Below are 23,889 nucleotides of genomic sequence, written 5' to 3'. Positions count from 1 at the left end.
GGTTTTATTCCTGGGTTGGGAAGATCCCCTGGAGAAGGGATAGTTTACCTACTCCAGTATTCTTGGGCTTCCCTGGTGGCTCAGAGGGTAAAGAATCTGTCTGCAATGTGGGAGACCTGGGTTCAGTCTCTGGGTTCAGAAGATCCCCTGGAGAAGGAAATGTCAACCCACTCCAGTATTCTTGCCTGGAGAATTCCATGGACAGAGGAGCCTGGCAGGCCCCTGTCCATGGCGTCACAAAGATTCGGACATGACTGAGCGACTTTCACTTTTTTTTCACTTTTTTATCTGGAGTATTGCATAAGGTATAAAAATATCATGGTGCTTCTCTTCTTTGCTATATTTTTCTTTAAAATAAGCCCAGAAGAACAATAAACATCCTTGGGTCAGAATTTGAGCTCTATGCATACAGCAGATGTCCAATAAAGATTTTTTTTTAATTAAAAAATGAATCTCTTCTTTGAAAAAACAAAGTTTAGGTCTTTGAAGTAAGTCTGCGGGAAACTCTAACACAAAGGGATACACAGAAGTAGGTGAAACTTTATTGAATTCCAGCTATAGAGTGAAAATGCTAAAATATCGCACTGGCAGACAGAAAAAAACAATCCATATAAGGAATTTGAAAAATAGGAGGCAGGAAAGCATAATTTTGGTGTTCCCTGAGTTACAGAGCTTACATAACACAAATCTGTCTGCTGAACACTGGAAGCTGCAGAATCTTGGAGAACTTGGAGATGGTAATGACCAGTCAGTTCAGTTCAGTTGCTCAGTCGTGTCCGACTCTGTGACCCCATGGACTGCAGCACATCAGGCCTCCCTGTCCATCACCAACTCCCGGAGCTTACTCAAACTCATGTCCATCGAGTCAGTGATGCCATCCAACCATCTCATCCTCTGTCATCCCCTTCTCCTCCCACCTTCAATTTTTCCCAGCATCAGGGTCTTTTCAAATGAGTCAGTTCTTCACTTCAGGTGGCCAAAGTGTTGGAGTTTCAGCTTCAGCCTCAGTCCTTTCCACTAAAAAAAGGTTTGTTATGTGATTTGTCACTGACATTGCTTTATCTCACACTGCAGACAGGCTAGTCTCTAATGACAGACAGGGTGGCCCCAAAGTGAGGAAGAACCACAGAAAACAAAACTGCTATTGGAAAAATTGATAAGTGGGTGCATAATCATTGTTCTATTTTACTCTCCTTTTAATGGCTGCTCAGGAAATACAATTCTAAAAATACTGTTCTCTCCAGCTTAACCAAATTATTTATTTTATCGCCCAGTGACTTAAGCACTAAATGTTACTGAAAGGGCTAATTTAAGACCTGAATTTATTTTAATTAGTCTTTGTAATACTGCAGCAGACTTGAGAATGGTTACAGGCTACCTGTGCTGGTTAAGAATCTCAATGAAGTCCCAAACATTTTACATGGCTAGAGAAGACCATTTAAAATAATACAAAGAGAAAGTGGAAACCAGCGGAAGATGGGAAAGAAGGAAGCTGGCTGGTTTGTTTTCGGACGTGCTCTCGGCACACAGGCAGCCAGTTACGGTGGGGTCGCGGTGCGGTATTAATAACCGACAGCTGATGTTAACTCCCACGTTGGAGTAGATAACCTTACTGGGATCCATACCCAGGTCCTGGGCTGCAGAGTAATGAGTCCCCCTGGAATGAGAGCTTCGGCCTTCTTTGTTGTAACTATCGATCTACTGTACAGTCCTGATGTGATTTAGATGAGGGAGGAAGAGATAATGGCATTGATTATTCTATTTAGGAAGCAGACTAAGACAGAACTCAGGTACAATACAGGAACAGAAAAAAAGACCCACTCAATCACTCCTTGTCTTTTCTTTGCAGTTCAAGGCGATGCAGGTAATCACGGTGACAGGGGAATACATCTTGATAAACACGTAGGTTTAAATTTCAGGGATGCTTTGGTGGAACAAAACCATAACACTGCTTTTGCGGCTTCGGCTTATTAAGGACTGTGTATCACAGTCCTGAGGAAGCCCTGGATGGTGGCTTACCAGGGAGGGGGGAGCCTGAGGGGCCCAGCGAGAAGAAATCTTCCTCAGTTGATATCATACTTTCTAACTTCATTGGGTAAAAATGTCTTTGATACGAAACTGGACTCTGTAAAGTAAGGAATGAGATTTAGCCCACCTACTCCATTCAGTCTAGTTCAAAGGTGGGGTGGGGGTTGGGTATTTAATGACCAGGGCACATTTGGCACTGTCTGCAGACATTTCGGATTGTCAAGACTGAGAGTGATGGTGCTACTGGTGTTGAGTGCTACCCTACTCTACCCCTGCTACGCTAAAAACCAGGGATGGTGTCAAATACCCTATGGTACCCAGGACAGCCTGCCACAACAAAGAATTATCCAGTCCAAAGTGGCAAGAGTGCCAAGGCTGAGAAACCTTGGTCTAGTTTATTTCATAACAGGATTATCTAGAATTTAAAAAATATTTACCAAAAAGCTGCTCAAATGGCTAATAGTTTGCCTTGGGACAAGAGTCCAACAGAAAAACAAAACTGAAAAGCAATTTTGTGATGTGTTTTTTGCCTAGGTCTTATCTGGCTCCTATGGCCTGACTCTTAGCCACTTGAAACCTGTTTAAACTGCAGTAAATCACTGCTGAGCACTCCTGTTGGGTCTGGCAGCTGCATTTTGGGGAGAAAATTAAGAGGTAGAGTAATAGCCTTGGCTTCCACTGGGTTGATAGTCCAGGCTTGAATAACAGTAAATAATAGAACAGGGTAAATTTAGAATGTCTTTCATGTGACAGGCAGAGAATAGGAGGGAAAGAAGAGAAATTGTGTCATGACATTATGGAATTCAGAGCCAGAAGAAACAAGATCGTATCTGTTGCAATAAGCCACCGTGTGGTAAAGCGGCCATGAACTGGGGCCCTTCAGGTGGATGGACCTGGCTATAGCACATATAAGCCATGTAATGCTGTAGCTCTGTGAATGTGGATTTCCTCATCTGTTAATGATATCTTCCTGACAGAGTTATGAAGACTTTGTAGCATATCACAATTATTTTTGTCTGTCAATTACCATTTTCCAGATGAGAAAACGACAGTTCAGCAGGGTTAGGTTAAAGTTCAAGTGCACAGTCAAACAGTGAGTTCGGAAAAGTCAGAGATACAACTGAAATCTGGTCCAAGGTCAGGGCTCCATCCGTAATGCGTGCCACACATCTCCTTGCTTGGATCCTCATTAACACCACCATCTGCATTAACACTGAGGCACATCTATGTGCATCATGGGCAGGTGCTATTCGAGGCACTGGGGATGCAAACATGGGTAAGACAACAGCGTTCCTAGTGCCATCGTGTAGGTGAAGTGTGAAGGGAATATGGGTTGGGGTTACCTATTTGGCCTCATAGAGTTAGGTTAATTTAGAGCTGAGATGGTCTTCGAACTGGGCTCTGAATGGTGAGGAAAGGGGGTGGGGTGGAGCAAGGAAGCCCTCAGAGTCTCTGGAAACAGCAAAAAGGTAGTGTTTGGGGAGCTTGTAGCTGAGCAGAGAATTACAGGTTTCAATAGGATGTTCTATATTCTGTCTGTTATGAATGGAAATATCTTACGTTGATCTAAGACTTCACACTTTACAAAGCATTCCCACCTCGCCTACCACCACTCCACTCTATCATAATGAAATGAACATTTATCGAGGGCTTGTCATGTACCAGGAGCCATGTTAAGCAGTTCACATGAGCTATATCATGTATTTTTAACAAAAAGCTCTATTAAGAAGATACTATGATTGCGAGGAAGGAAATCAGTATTTATTATGAAGCAGCTAGTGTAAAGAGATTTAGTGACTTGTCAGAAATTACCCACCAGTTAATGGAAAGCTTTGGCTAAAATGGGATCTTCTGATACCATGTTTCCAGCGCTCTCTTAATAGTTATGTATATGTCTTATATCTTTCCCTTCCCTCCTTGTACTTTTGTACTTTTCTAGATTATAAATTCTTTGAGGGTCACGACTATTGGTATTTGTATCCTCTAAAACTTGGGTTGCAGTGGGAGGTAGGGGTACAGATTTAAGTGTGTAGGACAGAATCAAGATTTAAGAAATGTTGGTGGAATTTAATGAGGATAGTTTGTTTCAAGGGAGTGGAAAGATACCCTGGGGAAAGGAATGGCTACCCATTCCAGTATTCTTGCCTGGAGAATTCCATGGATAGAGGAGCCTGGTTAGCTACTGTCCATAGGGTCACAAAGAGTTGGACACAACTGAGCATGTAACACTTTCACACTTTCACTTTCAAGGGAGTTCTCTCAAAGCACTTACAAAGTGATGTTTCTCTTCTCATTGAGAAGTGGGGCCTGTTTCCACCCCTTGAACACAGATGGGCTTGTGACTACAAAGGAAGAGATACTATACAACTTCTGAGAGTACGTTGTAAAAGTGATGCAGCTTCTACCTTCTCACCTGGCATTTGGGCTCTTAGAACCCCTGCGACACAATGAGGAAGTGAAGTGAAATGAATGTTGCTCAGTCATGTCTGACTCTTTGCGACCCCATGGACTGTAGTCCATAGAATTCTCCACTCCAGAATACTGGAGTGGGTAGCCTTTCCCTTCTCCAGGGGACCTTCCCAACCCAGGGATCAAACCCAGGTCTCCCGCATTGCAGGCAGATTCTTTACCAGCTGAGCCACAGTGAGGAAGTAGAGGTGTTCCAGCTGAAAGTCCAGTTAAGAACTCAGTGGACAGCCAAAGTCAACTTCCAGATACTTGAGTGAGAAGTCCTGTGAGGTGACTCCAGTTTTTAGCCACTGTCTGGTCACAACCACATGACAGACCCCAAATGAGAAACCCTGGCTGAACCCCCTCAAACCCAAGACCATAAGAGATAGTATTGTTTTTGCCACTTAGTTTTTGAGATGATGTTTTATACAGCAACAAATAATTGGAACAACTAGTTCACTTACTTCCTGCACTGTGTTCACTTTTATAGATTTAAAACCTTATTGTTTAAGGTTTTATATTGATATGTATAATATAAATACATTACATACAAGAGGGCAGTGATGTATAAAAGCTTTAAAAAGTTGCCAGTCTATCTCTCTATATATAGATAGATAAGAGCGATGGCATCTGAAAGTACACTTTAGGCAGTTCCAAATCCTGTATTCTAATTTCTCAGATTTATTTTCAAACTTTGCATTTCTGCTGACATTCTTGTGTCTTTTTTCTTTTTGCTGAAGTTGGTTTTTAATGATAATCTTACTGCTTGTGGGCAATTACACTATGAGTTCTGAGATTATCAGTGGAAGTGGCATTAGAGGGATCTCATCATATTCAGGTAGCTGAAGAGCCAAGCAAATCACACTGGGAACTGTCACCCTTACTGCTGATAAATATCTTTAATCCCATTCAAATATATTCCACTTCCAAGGCTATTCATAACATGGTTTGTCCTCTATCATCAATTCTATTCATGCAGGTTGCCAAAGCTCCCCATATTATTCTCCCTCCTTTCAATAAATTATCAGAATATAATTACTAATATATCAAAGAGGTACTTGACCCAGGTACCCACCTCCTTCAACAAAGCAGATTAAAAACACCTCTAACATATAGCATAAAGACATAGACAAAGTCATATATGGGCTCAACGCAATTCATGGGGGTCCCATGAATTGGATTCAGAGGAAAGATTTCCCTCCCTGTAAATTGGGCTCAATCACCTAAATGAGAGCAAGTGAAAGAGAAATAGCATTAAGGACATTTTCATGTTGGTATAAAGCTGAAGCCAGTAAAATGAACTTCAGTCTATGATGCTGGGTCCAGATTGCTTATGGAGCCATTATCTGACTCTTACAAAGACTTTCTAATGATAATTTAACCCTGCAAATTAAGTCCTCAGACATTTCACTGGCTCTTTGTCTAGTTGCTCCATCCATAGTGAAAAAATATTGTTCAGTCAGTTATGTCCAACTCTTCTCAGGGTTAATACGCTTTCTAGGTATGTCATAGGTTTTAGTATGAAAAAGCAAAAGGTGAAAAAATAACAATCAGATAAAGTGTACCCACATGAGCCTGGCCGGCTATAGTCCATGGGGCCATGAAGAGTTGGATATGACTTAGCAGCTAAACAGCAATAAAAGAAGATCTAAATGGCAGTTAAATCTGAGTAGAACGTGGACTGCTAAGTCTTAGAGTTAAACATGACATTCAGTTTCTGCTCTCAAGAAACTCACCATCTAGATGGATTCTATTAATGTGCCAGAGCAGCTGTAACAAAGTACCGCAGAATGGGGGGGGGGGGCTTAAAAACAGAAATTTATTGTCTCACAGCTATGGAGCCTAGAAGTCTGAGATTAAGGTGCAACAAAATTTTGTTGCTTGATCAAACCTTAGTCAGGCTCCTAAACCTTCTCCCTCTCCGCACTCCTTGTAAAATCCAGTTCTAGCAAGGACTCCGCCAAGTCAGTTTAACCAGAATCCCCTACCCCTGATATCTGATCAGGCCCCCCACTCTCTATCACCCAGGTGATGTCTGATCACCCTGGATTGTCTTCAGCAAGAATCCTGCTAGGTTGGTTTAGCAAGAACCCCTTTATCCATTGGTACATAATTCCCTTTTCTAATTATATAAAATTCATTTTGCATTATGAAGGGTAAAAGTTCTTTTACGGGGAAAAAAGATACTCTCCCTTTAAAGATTAATTCTCCCCAAGAAGTCTTTTATTAGATAACTCTGCTATTGTAGTTCAAGAAGTATTGTTGTTAAACAGTTCATCAAAATTCAGAAACTTCAGGCAACCCAGATTTCACTCCAGTTGATGAATCTGAAAGATTCTGTAGTTGGTACTCTAATTGGACATCCAGGACAGGATTCATCACAAACTAAAGGAAAAACTGGTGTTTTGTTTTTTCCTCCCCAAAATGTGGTTCATCAATCTCTTTTTAAAAGAGAAGGTCACCATTTACCATTCCCCATCTTTTCTCAGGCAAATTGCTATCCTACTTTGGGGATACTTAATGCGCCAGTCATAGCTACCCAAAATGTACAAATGCAAAATGAGCTGATGATAATGTCTTTCACTTAACAGTATCTTCTCTGCTCTTAAGCACTGCACTGTGTTTGAATTTGAGACTTGTTAAAAACAAAAACAAAACAAAACAAAAAATATATATACACATGTATTCTTTTGCAGTTTTTGTTTGCTTTTGCGTTTTGAAATTTTCCAGTTTTAGTTTGACCTGCATTACTTGCTTTCTCTTGGAAAACTTAATACTTGGCTTCATTTTAGGCTGTATTTGTATACAAAATGGACTGAGATAAAACTGTGGCCACTTTCCTTAATCCTGAGACAACTAACTGCTTACTTATCAGTCTTCTCCCTCACCTGCTGTTGGTCTACTTCATAGATTCCCCAGCATTAGAACATTATCTATTTAAATCAAATCCTTTTTTTTTTTGAATGGCCCTGCATATTGCTTTTTTGTATCAGTCCATTACTGTGAAATTGGAAGGACGGATGCTGAAGCTGAAACTCCAATACTGAGGCCACCTGACGTGAACAGCCGACTCATTGGAAAAGACCCTGATGTGGGAAAGATTGAAGGCAGAAGGAGAAGAGGGTGACAAAGGATGAGATAGATAGTTGGATGACATCACTGATTCAATGCACATGAACTTGGGCAAACTCTGGGAGATGGTGAGGGACAGGGAGGCCTGGTGTGCTGCAGTCCATGGGTTTGCAAAGAGTTGGACTCATTTGGCAACTGAACGACAACGAAAATCATTGTGAAAAAGACATTGTTGATGAAATGTGTGATCTTCTAGAATTTAATGGGAAAAAGGGTACAAGAAATTCATAATTTGACTAATTTTGCTGACATTAAACAAACTGACTTTTAAATAAAAGTGTATAATTATTTTCAATCTAAATATGGGGGAAGATAATAGTTTTAATACTGGAAAAGCATATTTCTCTTTCCTTAAATGCTTACTCCCTTCTACAAACAAAGGGAAGTCTAAGATCCCTGTGTGTGTGTATGGGCACACTCAGTCGTCTCCAACTCTTTGAGATCCCATGGACTGTAGCCCATCAGGCTCATCTGTCTGTGGGCTTTTCTAGGCAAGAACACTGGAGTAGGTTGCCATTTCCTCCTCCAGGGGATCTTCCCAGGGATCGAACCTGCATATACTATGTCTCCTAAATCGAAGGCAGATTCTTTACTGGTGAGTCAATGGGGAATCTATCAGTTAGTGAAGAGGATTGTGGAATTGAATCTCCTACCATTCTATGGGCTTCTCTGGTGGCTCAGACAGTAAAGAATCTGCCTGCAAGGCAGAAGACTTGGGTTCAGTCCCCGTGTTGGGAAGATCTCCTGGAGAAGGGAATGGTAACTCATTCTAGTATTCTTGCATGGAGAATTCCATGGACAGAGGAGCGTGGTGGGCTACAGTCCATGGGAGTCGCAAAGAGTTGGACATGACTGAGTGGCTAACACACACACACCATTCTGTAGTTAGCATTTTAATTATTAGAAATGTTTTGTTGTAAAAGCTGAATTAATTTCATATTAATTTAGCTACAGTTTTTTTTTTTAATTTTTGGGTTGTATTTTCCTGTTTCTTTTTATTGTCATCCATTGACTTCCAATTACTCTGATTCTCAAGTGTTAGTTGTCTCTGCTAAACAAATTAAAAAAAACTGTAAATTCACAGTTTTTTAAATTAGGTAATATACTTAGATGTATTTCTATCATTTTATATCTGTCTATTTCCACTTCTTTTCTTGTTGCTTAGTCACTAAATTGTGTCTGATTCTTTGTGACCCCCACGGACAGTAGCATGCCAGGTTTCCCTGTCCTTCACCATCTCCCAGAGTTGGTTCAAACTCATACCCATTGAGTCGGTGATGCCATCCAACCATCTCATCCTCTGTCACCCCTTCTCCTCTTGCCCTCAGTCTTTCATAGCAACCAGGTCTTTTCCAATGAGTTGGCTCTTCACATCAGGTGGCCAAAGTATTGGAGCTTCAGCTTTAGCATCAGTCCTTCCAATGAATCTTCAGGGTTGATTTCCTTTAGGATTGATTGATCTCCTTGCAGTCCTAGGGACTCTCAAGAGTCTTCTCCAGCACCACATTCAAAAGTATCAATTCTTTGGTGCTCAGCCTTCTTTATGGTCCAACTCTCACATCTGTACATGACTACTGGAAAAAATCTCCTTTGTCTTCTTTTAGGTTGAGTTTTTTTCTCATTATATTTCCCCCTTCTATTAGTTTAGCAGTTTATGCACACTTTGTCTATTCTCTATTTATGACTATTCTAGGCACATTTTACATGTACACTTAACTAATGTTCAAAAATAATAAATGTATTTTCTAGCCCTTAGGTAATACCAGAATCTTTCACTTTCTCTCTATGGTCTGACTGCTTTAGAGTTATGTGATATAATTGTACATTTCAGTCTACCTTTACAAGATACTATTTTATTACTTTATATAGCTATGAAAAAAGGTTTACCACCTTCTTGGCTCATTATTCCTTCTAACATCTCAGGCCTTCCATGTGGAACCTCCCTCTGCCTTGAAGTGCATCCTTTTGAATTTCTTTAATGAAGATACACAGACAGAGATTTCCCTCTACTTTTGTTTGTTTAACAGTATCTTTGATTTTTCTCTTAAAAGCATTTTCATGGAGTGTACAACTGTTGGTTGGCTGATTCTCTTTTAATACTTTTAAGATACCGTTGTGTTGTTTCTGGGTTCCTTTGTTTCTACTCAAGAGATCAGTTATCAGTATAACTGTCATTCCCTTGTTGTAATTGGCATTTTTCTCTTTGTCTGTAATCTCTTTACCTTTGGTGTTTTATAGCTTTACTATGACCCTTCAAAGAGTGAATTTCTTTGTATTTATTGCTTTAGATTTGTGGGGCTTCCTGATGCTGAGCATTAGTATTTTCTCCTCTTTACATTCTCTCCTCCTTGGGCTCCGATTATACTAATGTTAGTCTTTCTTATTTGATCCTGTTTTTCAACTTTTGCTTTATATTTTCCAGCTTCTTGACTCTCTGTGCTGTAATCTGATATTTTTCTTTTAATCTTTTTCTCAGTTTTCTAGTCCCCTCTTCAGTTGTGTCTAATTCTCTGTTGATTTCAGTTCCATTCAACATGTTTTTTTTCAGAAGTTCTATTTAATTCTTTTTCAAATACCTTTGGTCATTTAAAAAATAGTTTCTTGCTTCTGGGATATATTTCAAGTCCACTTATTTTTTAAAACATATTAAACATACACATTTTTATATTTCTGATAATCCTGGTATCTGAAGTCTTGCTTATGAAGCCTTGTTTGTTATATGTTTAGGTTCTCCATTATAAGGTCATTATTCCTTTATACTCTCCATGACATTTCCCAACCTTAGATTGCAGGTGAGTTTCCACAGAGGATTTGCATTTGTCTCTGCAAAGTTAAGAGGATTTACATTTGTCTCTGCAAAGTTACTGAGGAAATCTTCAAATCCAATACTCCTGTAAAGTACATTTCCAACTTGAAGTTTATGAATGATTGGAGAGTGGAAATCTGGGTTGTGATCACATTTGATGTCTGGTGTTATTACAGAGATTCAGGGGAAAACATTTCCCTTTAGGTATGAATTTTCCTGTTTTACACAGACAGGTAATTTTCCTTGGCTAAGGATAAATGTTGAAGGGCTACATTATTTCTGTTTGCCTTTATACTTTATGTTGGAAATATTGCTATTAGATTCACCCTCCTGGGAGAGACCCCCTTAGTCTGTAACTCTCATTCACCTTGAGACCATAAAGTTCAAGATCAACTTAAGCAAACATCCTCAGTGTATATGCTGGCTTCCATCATCAGCTCACATCTTTGTTTTCTTCTTCAAGTGGTTTTCAGTATCTGTGAATTTTTAACATTCCTACTATCTCATGTAAGCCTTTAAAGTTTTTAAAAAAGTCCATTATTTTAAGTTCTTCTCAAAGGGAGGCTCTATTCAGAGTATGTCATCTGTGATCATCTATGATATTGCCTAAAACAAACCTTGGAGTTCTTTTGAAGGCTGGGAAACCATATTTAGATTTACTGTTATTTAGTTCATTAAAACAATTACAACTTTTAAAATCGTAAAGTATATATTTACTGCTAATGTCATTCTGTGGCTTGGGTCTTAATTACATGAGAATGTCAATTTTCATTTGCATAAGGATAGGAAATAATGATCATTTGATCTTGCTAGTTCTTTAGACTTTTAATAAGTGAGGCTTCATTGTATAATTTGTTTTCAAAAGCCTAAACCAAGCAAGGTTTTAAACACATTGCTAATGTTTAAGCTGAGTCGTACAGAAATTTTAAAAATAGGGAAGGAAATGCTAGAAATAAAAAAGGCTTTATATCCTTTAAGATGAATTATTGTTTTCTTTCTTGGTACATGAAAGAGTTTTCTCTGTGTGAAATTTAGAAGTTCTCATAAACATTCCTTTTCTACATGTTGACATAAGAATAAAATAAATGAAGAGCAACAGTAATCTCCCAAGGAATCACAGTTCAGCAAGAAAATGGAAAATAAAACTTCCAGTCTAACATTTAAGAGGCTTGGGTTCCATATAAAAACTTGAGCCTTTGGAGAGTTTTTTTACTGAGAAGTTGCCTGTCTCAAGTGGAGGCTTTGGTGTGAAAGATCACAAGACATCATTTCTTCAGTTTAATAATCCATTTAATACCATCTTTCAATCCCATTTCATGCTCAGTAAAGCAAGAATTAGTGAACCTTTTGCTGACACTGGTTTTGTTGAAGAGCTTTTGTTTATAAAGCAGTGGTGACATGATCTTATCTTGGGCCAGCATTATTGGTTTTGCTTCTCTTCCCCATCCAAGTAACACCTTCCTGTGATGTGTGCAGTTTTCTCATAGCAGTGACTCCTGTCCTAGGCTGAAGTGGAGACACGTCTCAACTTTTTGCCTCAAACATTTGTTCAAGTGTTCACCTTTTCAACCATCTCTGAATGCTGAGGAGGAAATAAAAATTCAACCGCTTGAACATGAACAAAGGCAAAGGGAGCCCTGTTAAACTTCCAGCAGATGCACAGTGCATACTTAATGACTTTACACTGAAGGTAAGTTCTTCTTTGAGTCGTGATCACCTATGAAATGCAGAATTATGATCAAGTGAATGAGAAAAAGAGTTACATAGAGTCAAAGACGATCCAGCCCTTAGCATTCTGTCTCCCTAAGATTTGAAACTGTTATGAAGGTGCCATCACCTTTTCAACCATCTCTGAATGCTGAGGAGGAAATAAAAATTCAACCGCTTGAACATGAACAAAGGCAAAGGGAGCCCTGTTAAACTTCCAGCAGATGCACAGTGCATACTTAATGACTTTACACTGAAGGTAAGTTCTTCTTTGAGTCGTGATCACCTATGAAATGCAGAATTATGATCAAGTGAATGAGAAAAAGAGTTACATAGAGTCAAAGACGATCCAGCCCTTAGCATTCTGTCTCCCTAAGATTTGAAACTGTTATGAAGGTGCCATGTCTCTCTATTTTTGCTGTTTGAGATTTATGCTGCTGCTGCTGCTAAGTCACTTCAGTCGTGTCCGACTCTGTGTGACCCAATAGACAGCAGCCCACCAGGCTCCTCCGTCCCTGGGATTCTCCAGGCAAGAACATTGGAGTGGGTTGCTAGTTCCTTCTCCAATGCCTGAAAGTGAAAAGTGAAAGTGAAGTCGCTCAGTCATGTCCGACTCTTAGCGACCCCATGGACTGCAGCCTGCCAGGCTCCTTCGTCCGTGGGATTTTCCAGACAAAAGTACTGGAGTGGGGTGCCATTGCCTTCTCTATATATTGAGATTTATAATAGTGACCAAAGAGAATGATAGGAGTTTGCATGAAAAAAATGCTTTCATGGGGTATATTTTAAGAGACTGACTCAGCATTTGCAAATGAAATACATTATTATGGTTTTCATAAAATGTGTATACTATGGCAATTTTATCTTAAATTTCTATAGGACTTCATGGGCTGCTTTCACATGGTAACATTAACCTTTGTTTTTCAGATGAAAGAACGGAAACTTAGGGACTAAATGAATGGTCTCAACCAAAGTCCTATAATACAGTATCAGCAAAGCCACTTTTAGAACCCAGGCCTTCCAACTCATAAGGCTCTATTATGCTAGTCATGCCCCTTGGAGTCTCAGTGTTCCTGATGTTCCTCTGATTTTCCTCCCTCTGTCACACTTGGAAGGACACTCAGAGGTGTCCTACAAATTTGACAGTAGATCTAGGCCTATACTTCAAGTCTAATCTCTGCTTTACCACAGGATAAATATCCATTTCCAAGTACAGCAATGACCTATTCAGTTCAGTTCAGTTCAGTCACTCAGTCGGATCTGACTCTTTGTGATCCCATGGACTGCAGCATGCCAGGCTCTTTGCATCAGGTGGCCAAAGTATTGGAGCTTCAGCTTCAGCATCAGTCCTTCCAATGAATATTCAGGACTGATCTCCTTTAGGATGGACTGGTTGGATCTCCTTGCAGTCCAAGGGACTCTCAAGAGTCTTCTCCAACACCACAGTTCAAAAGCATCAATTCTTCGGTGGTCAGCTTTCTTTATAGTCCAACTCTCACATCCATATATGACTACAGACCTATTATGGGTTCATTAATATGGGCAAACGGACAAACACACCGCTAAATTACTAAAGAGAGAGTTTAGAAATATATCTGTAAATAACAGCTTCTGCAAGGGTTTCATATTGATATCCCGAAGAAGCACGTATCCAATGCACACTGTGTATAGGATGCTCATGATAAAAGTTCTTTCCCAAAAGGGCCAGGAGTTAGGTGGAAAGACAGGGTATGAGTCTAAGAAAATATCCAGTTCCAGCCACCACCATCACAAAGAAGGTGCAGAGCATCTTCATGGCTTTTGATACATTTGGAAATATAGGGGGAATAAGTAGAGAAAAACCTTAGGCATAAAAGTAGGGAGCTTGTTTTAGTGAAGAGAGAGCTGGAGACTGAAGCGAGTAGCTCCAGGCAGTGCCTGGGCTGCCATGAGAAGCTGGAGTCCTGCAGTAGATTCCCAGACGACTCTGAGCCTCAGGGTTTTCTGTGAAGGTGGTTTGTTGTTCAGTCGCTCGGTCCTGTCGGACTCTTTGTGGCCCCATGGACGGCAGCACACCAGGCTTCCCTGTCCTTTACTATCTCTCAGAGTTTGCTCAAATTCATGTCCATTGACTCAATGATGTCACGGGAAGAGGGCTCATATAACAAAGTAGTTTAGAGGAGTTAAGTGGGAAAGTGCTTTGTACATCATAAAGCAATGCAGAAAGGAAGAGAGTGTGAAGGATAGATTGTCACCTACAGCTGTAATAGTTGGCTGTGATTTTGTCATGATGATGCCAATCACTTGTAGTACAGCCACCTCCGCAAACTGCAGTGGATGCTTTACAGATGTCTCCCACCCCCAGCTGCTCTCTGACTTGGTATACCAGTTCATGTAGCCACGTGGCAAACCCCAGATGTGGCATTTGGCAAATGGTGAGGTATGTTTGTGTCCCTCCACAGAACTATCGCGTGCACTTTAGGAACGTCAGTCTGTACATCTGGTAGTCCAACAGCAGCCCGCTTCTAAGAGCTGTGTTCCTGTGCCACCCACATTTGAGGCACTGTCCTTTGATTTCTGAACATCACAGAAAACATATTTTGTTGTGAAATTATAAGATAGCATATCACTATTTCTTTTCCTCTCCAGGCTCTTTGTTTTCTTTTATGAATTCTTAGAACTGGATATTACATCCTATGAAATTATCCATGATCGGCTTCAATTTGCTTAGCTATGTCCACCTAGGTTATGAGCAAGAAAAAAAAAAAAACACGTGATAAAGGATGGACTTCTACAGCATGCAGCTTTCCAGTCTCCATCAGTAATACTGTCACAGCAACCCTAGGTGAGTTTTCAAATTATCTGTGGGGTCAACCGGAAATCAAAAGGCATTAAAAACAGAGTTAGTTTGCATTTTACTGTGGGGTCAGTACAAAAGAATATAGAAGAAAGATTTCCTGTATCTAAGAGTTCAGAGTTGTATGCTTGATATTAATCACACTCCCACATAATTAATGTTGTGCTTGTGTTTTGACAGGCAGCTTGGTGCTAACTAGAAATCACCTTAAATCCTATTCAAGACCTTTTAAAAAAAATTCAGCCTTGTATTTTATAAAGCCTAACATAAGACCATGTGTATAAGATGTAGAGACAGGCTGGAAAGAAGCCACATTAGGTATTAACTATAACTATGTGAAACAGTGTAGATTTGGGAGGTACAATAGGACTCTCTCTGGTCCAACTTTTCATCAGTACCTGGGATGGAGATAGAGAAGGATGCTGATCAAATGTACACATGAAACAAAGATGAACAGGATAATGAACAAACATGACAGAATCAAAACACAAAAGGATTTGGAGGCTTAAACACCAGACAAAAACAAGCTGAATTGTAACAGGAAAAATACCTGGGATTTAGAGTAGATTTACAATAGATCATAAGCAAGAATCAGAGATCATCTAATCAAGAGCCAAAGCGCTCATTTTCACCAAAGGTGAGATGGCTGTGTTTAACAACAACAAAAATCCTCCATAAAATTAGTCTATGCTAATAGAAGGAAATATTGAAAGATATTTTTTGCATCTAACAGAGGAGTCAATCATTCCCTGAAGCCTGCACATTAGAATTACTGAAAAATATTTAAAATAAATTCAGATTTCCTGGGCTTTTTGCAGCTTTATTTTTGCTTTTCTTTTCTAGAATTCTTGAAGCTATCTGTTCTAGTATAGGATATGATTGTTATGATTTCTTTACATTTCTAAAGTCTTTCATTCTATCTTCTGATAATTTGTATATCTGAGCCAGTTTCTTCAAAAATTAGCTTCTACCTTTTGCTGAAATTACCTCAATTCTGTCAGCAAGAGCTGGTTGGCTTTAGCTAGTATTGGCACTGTTGCAAAACATGAATGTTCTTGGCATAATTCCTCACAACTGCCTCCCTAAGTAGTTTCTCTCATATTTCATGATTTGGTTGAAAACCCAATATGGTTAGGAAAAAGATGTGCATAAGTGAAGCATAATTATATTGATTCATGTTCAGCTGATAAAGATTTATTTGTCCTCAAGGCATAATAATGGCCAAGATTTGCCCATGATCAATAACTCTTGAACCAATAAATCTTGATATCGGCAACAAAAGCCAATATCTACTTAAACTTTTTTCAAAGTGTTATAATATGCTGATGGCATGAAACATGGGGCCCCATAAAACACAATCTTGAGCTTCAGGTTGACATTAAATTTGTATTCTCCAAGAGTTAATATTCGAGATTCCAGGAACACTGGAGCAACTGGCTGATCCAGGGGAAAGTTGTTTAGTGAGGACTGATGGTTAATAATATATGTTTTTTGACTGAAACAGCAAATATTTGTTTCTTACAATTTTGGAGGCTGGGAAGTCCAAGATTAAGGTGCTCGCATGTCTGGTGTGAGCGGCTCTGCCTGCTTGAGAGATGGCCATGTGAGGACACTCTATCCTCACATAGCAACAAGACAATCTCATGTATCTTACTTCTTCTATAAGAGCTTTAGTCCCTTCACGATGGCCCACACTCCATGTCCTAATCTAATCCTAATTATTTCCCAAAAGCCCCATCTCTAAACACCACCACGTTGGGGATGAGGGCTTCAACATATATACTTTAGGTGCACACCCACATTCAGTCCAAAACAAATGGGAACAGGAGTGATGTCAAGTTGAACATAAACTGGCATAGTTTGTGCTTATAGTTCATTTGCTCAGTCCTGTCTGACTCTTTGCAACCTCATAGACTGCAGCACTCCAGGCCTCCTTATCCATCACCAACTCCTGGAACTTGCTCAAATTCATGTCCATCTAGTTGGTAGCCTTTCCCTTCTCCAGGGGATGTTCCCAACCCAGGGATCGAACCCAGGACTCCCACACTGCAGGCAGATTCTTTATAAGCTGAGCCAACAAGAGAAGCCTAAGAATACTGGAGTGGGTAGCCTATCCCTTCTCTGGTGAATCTTCCCGACCCAGGAATCAAACTGGGGTCTCCTGCATTGCAGGTGGATTCTTTACCAACTGAGCTATCAGGGAAGCCCCAGTACATGCTTAATAACACATTTTTTAGAGGAGCAAATAAGATTTTATTTTCTTGGGCTCCCAAATCATGGCAGATGCTGACTGCAGCCATGAAGTTAGAAGATGCTTGCTCCTTGGAAGAAAAGCTATGACAAACCTGGACAGCATATTAATAAGCAGAGACATCCCTTTGCTGACAAAGGTCTGTCCAGTCAAAGCTATGGTTTTTGCAATAGAGATGTATGGATGTGAGAGTTGGACCATAAAGAAGGCCGAGAGCCAAAGAATTGATGCTTTCAAACTGTGGTGTTGGAGAAGACTCTTGAGAGTCCCTTGGACTGTAAGGAGATCAAATTAGTCAATATTAAAGGAAATTAACCCTGAATATTCCCAGGAAGGACTGATGTTAGCTGAAGCTGAAGTTCCAATACTTTGGCCACCTGATGCAAAGAGCTGATTCATTGGAAAAGACCCTGATCCTTGGAAAGATTGTGGGCAGGAGGAGAAGATGAGAGGATGAGATGGTTGGATGGCATCACCAACTCAACGGACATGAGTTTGAGCAAAATCCAGGTAGTGAAGGACAGAGAAGCCTGGTATGCTGCACTCCATGGGATTGCAAAGAGTTGCACACAACTAGTGACTGAACAATAACAATGTGGAACCATTTTGTTAAAATCCAACCTGTTACGGAAATGTCAAGTATAACAGAGGTCTTCCATAGGTTTTTAAGACCTGCATAACAGACTGGCAAAAGAAAAATAACTTTTTGTAAAAGAGCAGAAATAGAAACAAGGTATGAGAAGAAATGAAGCAAAAGTATATGAAGGAAGCAAGCAAGAGAAGGGACAATAAGAACGTTTTATTGGTTACCAATTATGTGCCCGAATCTCAGTAAATTATTTGATGTGTATCATTACATTTAAATCTTGCAATTCTATTAGGTACAAGTCAAACTTCGAGCACAACTCTGATTCCTGCAGAACTGAGGTTTAGGCTAAAGAACTGGTTCTACAGTTTTCAGTATCAGATCTGGAATTTGAATCCATGTCTGTCTGAATCCAAAGGTCCTGTTCTTTCTAGATTACTACTGGACTAAAGCTCAAGGGTTACCTTTCAGGAGTCATTTGGAATTGTTAATATTAATGCATATATATGGAAGCTAGAACGATGGCACTGATGAACCTATCTGCAGGGAAGGAATGGAGATGCAGATGTAGAGAACAGACTTGTGGACACAGCGAGGGAAGGAGAGGGTGGGACAAATGGAGAAAGTAGCATTGACATGTATACACTACCATGTGCAAAATAGATAGCTGATGGGAAGCTGCTATATAACACAGGGAGCCCAGCCTGGTACTCTGTGACAACCTGAGGGGTGGGATGAGGGAGGTTTAAGACAGAGGGAATATATCTATATCTATATCTATATATATGATTATGACTAATTCACATTGTTGTGCAGCAGGAACCAACACAACATTGGAAAGCAATGTTCCTCTAATTAAAAAAAGAGCTACCATTAAAAAAAATAGTGTGACAAAGTACTTTTTTAGATTGGTAAGAGGTCTGTGCTTTACCCCAGCATTATTTTCTGTGCAATGCGAGCAGGCCTCAGACCAAACTATGCAATGATTGTAAATGTTGGTGGCTGATAATCTGGAAAAGGCAGATAATGTAGTTTTTCCTTGGTAAATTGAAAAAGATTCTGTGGGACACAAGTATGCTGGAATGTCTTTGACTTTGGGGAAGACAATTGCCTTCCCACCAGGGTGTTAGTCTGCTCAGCTGCCATTACAACAATATCATATTCTGAGTGGCTTAAACAATAGGAATTTTTTATTCACAGTTCTGGAGGCTGAGAAGTTCAAGATCAATTGATTCAGTTCCTGATGAGAACACTTTCCATGCTTGTGGATGTCTACTGTGTCCTTACATGGCAGAGAGACAGAGAGACAGAGATAGACAGATCTGGTTTCTCTTCCTTTTTATGTAAGGAAACTAGGTCTATGGGTTCAGAGCACTACCTTTATGGCCCCATTTAACTTTAAAGAAAGAAAGATAGCGCTAAGTCGTGTCCAACTCTTGCAATCTCATGAACTGTAGCCTGCCAGGTTCCTCCAGGCAAGAATTCTCTGGGCATGGGATTCTCCAGGCAAGAATACTGGAGTGGGTTTCCATTTCCTTCTCCAGGGGAACTTCCCGACCCAGGAATTGAACCCAGGTCTCCTGCATTGCAGGCAGATGCTTTACCAACTGAGCTACGAGGGAAGCCCCATTTAACTTTAATCCCATTCTTAAAGGGCTCATCTCTATACAGTCCCACAGGGGGTTGGGACTTCAACATACGAATGAATTTTAGGGAGACACATTCAGGCCACAGCAGCCAGTGGCAGCACTTTGGACCTGTACCCAAAGATCTGCTCTTATTCATGTTCAGTTCTACTATCTATGACCATATGAACTTGGGCAGATTTCCAATAAGCTTTCTTGAACTTCAGTCACCTGACTGATAACATGGACATCATTACGCTTGCCCAGTGAACACCGCTGAGTTGCGAGGAAGAGGAAATTTCACAGTGTGTAGGTAGCCCTGTGTTTTGGTGCAAAAAGCTTTCCTGACACTGTGTAAGAGGGACTACTGTCCCAAAGATAGACAGCAGGGTTGGAAGGAGCTCCTATTTTCTGAGCTTTGAAAAGTATTCTAAAATCTAATTAAACATCACCTTTTAGATGGACATGTTGTCAATATGTTTTGAGCTTTATTTATTTATTTTATTTATTTTTAATTGAAGGATACTTGCTTTACAATATTGTGTTGGTTTCTGCCATACATCTGCATGAATCAGCCATAGGTATATATAAATAAGTTCCCTCCCTCTTGAAGCTCTCTTCTACCTCCCACTCCATCCCACCCCTCTAGGTGTTTCAAGCTTTTTATACATGTTCTTTTGGTCATTTACGTGTTAACTGTTTTTAAGATTATCTAAGGAACGTACAAATATATTGAAAAAAATAAAGATGATGCTAAAATAAAAAGTAAAAGTCTTTCTCTTTTTTCATAAATCCCACCCCCCAGGTAACTACTGCTGTCTATTTGCTATGTGCCATTCCATACATTTATAAGAATGCATGTATATTTCTATACATGTGTATGTAAACATGTATAAACATACCATTTTTTGGAAGGTTTTTAAAGATGAAAATACAATGCTTCAATCTTTTTTCTGTTCTTTCTCTGTGAATGTATATTTGCCTGGCTTAAGTTCAACAATTATCTCATTGAGCTAAAGATTAGCTGTTTTCAGCATGTGTTGAGATTGCTGTCCTTATCTGGGTTGTAGGTTTAAATGACTATGCTTTTTTGCAGTATCAAACCAATCATTTTCTCTAATTTCCTACTAATTTTTAGAAAACAATGAAGCAAAATATGCAATTATTTTGATATCTTGGTGTAAACAAACACTGCTGTACCGACAAAGCAGGAAACACGGCTGAAAACAGAAATCATCAGCTACCAGGCAACTTAAAATATTTGTTCATTAATGACATCTAATTCCAGCAGAGTAAAGGCAGTTTAATGATATAAGTGTATAATGCCTAAAAACGCAAGTTGTTTGAAATTCAACCTTCTAAAGTTTGAGTTTACATGTGAAAATAATTTGTGAAACCATAGAAGTATGTTTGTGCAAACGAGGAAAAGTCTCATTTTGATAAAAGGCACTTTTCAAAAAGTATGTATGAAATTTTCCACATTCAGCCAGAGTGTGTGTGTGTGTATGTAAGGTTTTGTCATCTGTCTGAATGTCTTTTGTCTCTCATGCATTTAATAAACAGTTCTTATTTTACAATTCATTACAATTTCACTTAGTCTGCATGTGCCTCAGATTATTCTAGTCCTTCCAAAGCAGCTTGTACATTTACTCTTAGAAAAGATAATAGGCTTAAAAATGAATTTTGTTTAAAAGTCACCAACAAAACATTGAAGCTATTCCAAAACAGCTAACAATTTAACTCTGTCCTACTTTCTCTGAGCAATACCACCCAGTGAAAGGCAATGTCTTGATGGATCATTCATGGAAAACTAAAGTAATTACCATCATTCTAATATTCCTATTTAAATGCATGAAAAACTGATTAGCTGAAAGCAGCCCTATATATAGCAGAAATGGCATCTTCTTAATATTTATGCTAATGCAAAAGACATTTTACACAAAGGTTAGAGGTGACATGTGGGTAAGAAATGATCTTAACATACACATTTGTTTACTTACAATAATGTATGACATGACTATTACTCTTTGAGAGAAATTTAATTGGCATGGAGGACAAGGTGTAGAGCAGATCAATGTGAAAATATATATGTATATATTCATAGGCACAAATACATATGTATATATACATATATACACACATATAAAATACATATACATACATGCATAGTACATATATACATATACACATATATATGTGTATGTAAAATACATTCATATTGAATCTTTAATCACCAGAGAAGTGGAACATGAATACATTCCACCTAGTTTTACACGTAGATGTCAGTTCACTTTCAGCCTGAGGTTGTCACATTTTTTCAGTCCAAAGAGAATTTTGGTGGGAATTAGAAAAGCTTTAATAATTTAGCTGACTCTGAGCAATATATACCTCCCATATATATAGTAAAGAAACTAAAAAATGCTAAAATGATACCATTTCAAATTGCAGTTATCATCTTAAGCAATGAATAAAGAACCAGGCTTATAAATTTCAATTTGATTTTTACACTGTCATTTCCACATGGCTAACCTACAGACTGAATTCTGTTTTCTGCCAGCTTTCTAAGCACACTCCAAGGTGAGACTCCCCAGAAATGGTGCATAACAATGAGCACATCTCGGAAACAGTGCATGAAGAACAAATAAAACATGAAATTACATGCGAACTCGAGAATCACATAAGCAGGTTAGGAACGGGTTACTGTCAATAACAGATTTCAAATAAGCCTCTCATTTAATGACAAGTGAAAGCCAGAGTCTGACTGAGGGCAATCAAATGCTTCTCTTTATATCTGCTCCTAACTCACTTTTTATCTGAAAAGAAAAACTGAGCCATTACAATATTGGCAGTATCAGGCTACACAAAATTTGAAAGGACAAAGGCTATTTGTATAGGCAATTATAATACATTACACACCCACACCAAAAGTATGGTCAAGTGAACCAGTAACCAAGAGCAACTTCTAACTCAGCATATTGACGGAAGTTCACGGGCAACAGCACTTGCTTCTCACTTAAGCGTTCTAATTGTGATTGTCATCATCAGCACAACTGTGATGGAAAAGAAATATAGCTTCCAGATTGAAAAGGTCAAGAAACGACCAGGTGACTCACTCAGGGGAAAATGAGGCCACACCTAAAATGGCCCTGAGTTAGGTCTCTAAGAGAGAAGTGTATTTTGTTTTTGCTTTTTTAGCATTTACAGGAGAGATTTATGGTTCACTCTGATTTCTCTTCTTAATTATACACTCCAGAATTCTAGACCCCAGGACACAATACTTCAACCAATTTTTTTTTTTTGCACCTGCGTGTACTCCTTTTTTGCATTTCACTATTCATTATTTATAGCTCAGTCGGTAGAGAATCTGCCTGCAGTGCAAGAGACCTGGGTTCGATCCCTGGGTTGGGAAGATCTCCTGGAGAAGGAAATGGCAACCCACTCCAGTAACCTTGCCTGGAAAATCTTGTGGACAGAGGAGCCTGGTGGGGTCACAAAGAGTCGGGCACGACTGAGCGACTAACACTTACTTACTTACTTATTCATTATTTAGTATTGTTTTCTGTACTTTCAAGTTTGTTTCTATAAAGCTTTGATGTCTTTCCCCGCAAAGTACTATAATTTCTTTCCAGAGAGGCCCTGGTATGATAAATTCTTGCTGAATTAATAATTTACCTAAAATGGGAAGTAAAATAAGTTCATGACTCAGGTCAAAGACATTAATTTCTAGACAAGCAATGATCTAATCGCAGATGGAGATTTTGGAACAAAACTTTTTCCCCTATTCATATAGACTTGGATGTTTTAACTCTGTACCTTCTATACTACATTGTAGGGGCTGTGTTCACATTTTAGAAAGACCCTTGCTGTCAGATAATATGAAATGTAAATGGAGAAAGTGTACCTTGCAATTAACAGCAGTGATTGTGAGGGCTTTGTATGAGAGCAGAAGGTAGGCCATAGAAGCCTGACCCACCCTTATCTACTTCCAACTTGCCTGGAAACACCTACATCCGTCCAGCCCAATTTGTAATCGGGAGCAAAAGTCCAAGTACAGAAATGCATCCATCTTTTGTGCATCCTAGTTCCAACAAGGTGAGGGAGCAACATGATCTTGTTCCCTCTGACCCTTGATGATACCCTGAAGCCAGATTCAAGATCCTCCATCAACTCCAGGTATAGCTTCTTTTGACCTCCCACCCACCCCTTTCCTCCTGGCTCAGAGAACTCCCACTTCAAGGTAAAGAATATACATTTGTAAGCAAAACATTGGGAATTCTATTTCCTTGGTAACCAGGGCATGGAAAGAGAATTTGGGATGATGAGAAATATTCATTCTGACCAAGTACCTATCCATTCTCCTCCTCATTCCTCAGGCTTTATCTGCAACACAAGGGAGGGTCCCAAGTTGCTCCAAGTAGCGATACATTTAAAGTTAAATGGAAAGTGGAGTCTGCAGCTAAGTTTAGC

General features: G+C 39.4%; 3 long non-coding RNA genes across 4 annotated transcripts; 1 reads left to right on the top strand and 2 right to left on the bottom strand.

Annotated features, from left to right (window-relative positions):
* Positions 1–1,827: 1,827 nt before the first annotated feature.
* LOC145521383 (uncharacterized) lies at positions 1,828–23,640 on the bottom strand. Its single transcript, XR_014065359.1, has 2 exons — positions 23,417–23,640; positions 1,828–2,125 (listed from the first exon to the last, which is right to left on the bottom strand). It is a non-coding gene; the product is annotated as an uncharacterized LOC145521383 (long non-coding RNA).
* LOC145521384 (uncharacterized) lies at positions 8,761–14,923 on the bottom strand. The gene is made up of 2 exons (XR_014065360.1): positions 12,411–14,923; positions 8,761–12,134 (listed from the first exon to the last, which is right to left on the bottom strand). It is a non-coding gene; the product is annotated as an uncharacterized LOC145521384 (long non-coding RNA).
* LOC145521381 (uncharacterized) lies at positions 11,582–17,700 on the top strand. Of its 2 annotated transcripts, none has more exons than XR_014065357.1 (3): positions 11,582–12,244; positions 12,521–13,444; positions 17,648–17,700. It is a non-coding gene; the product is annotated as an uncharacterized LOC145521381 (long non-coding RNA). The 2 variants fall into 2 exon arrangements; XR_014065358.1 differs by having other exon boundaries at positions 11,583–12,244; positions 12,521–13,435; positions 17,637–17,700.
* Positions 23,641–23,889: the final 249 nt, after the last annotated feature.

This window comes from Giraffa tippelskirchi, chromosome 9, assembly GCF_054371585.1.
Source record: "Giraffa tippelskirchi isolate mGirTip1 chromosome 9, T2T-mGirTip1v1.2.pri, whole genome shotgun sequence".
NCBI classification, from domain to species: domain Eukaryota; kingdom Metazoa; phylum Chordata; class Mammalia; order Artiodactyla; family Giraffidae; genus Giraffa; species Giraffa tippelskirchi.
The sequence above is the reverse complement of the archived record's forward strand: the minus strand, read 5'-3'. Positions and strand labels throughout refer to the sequence as shown.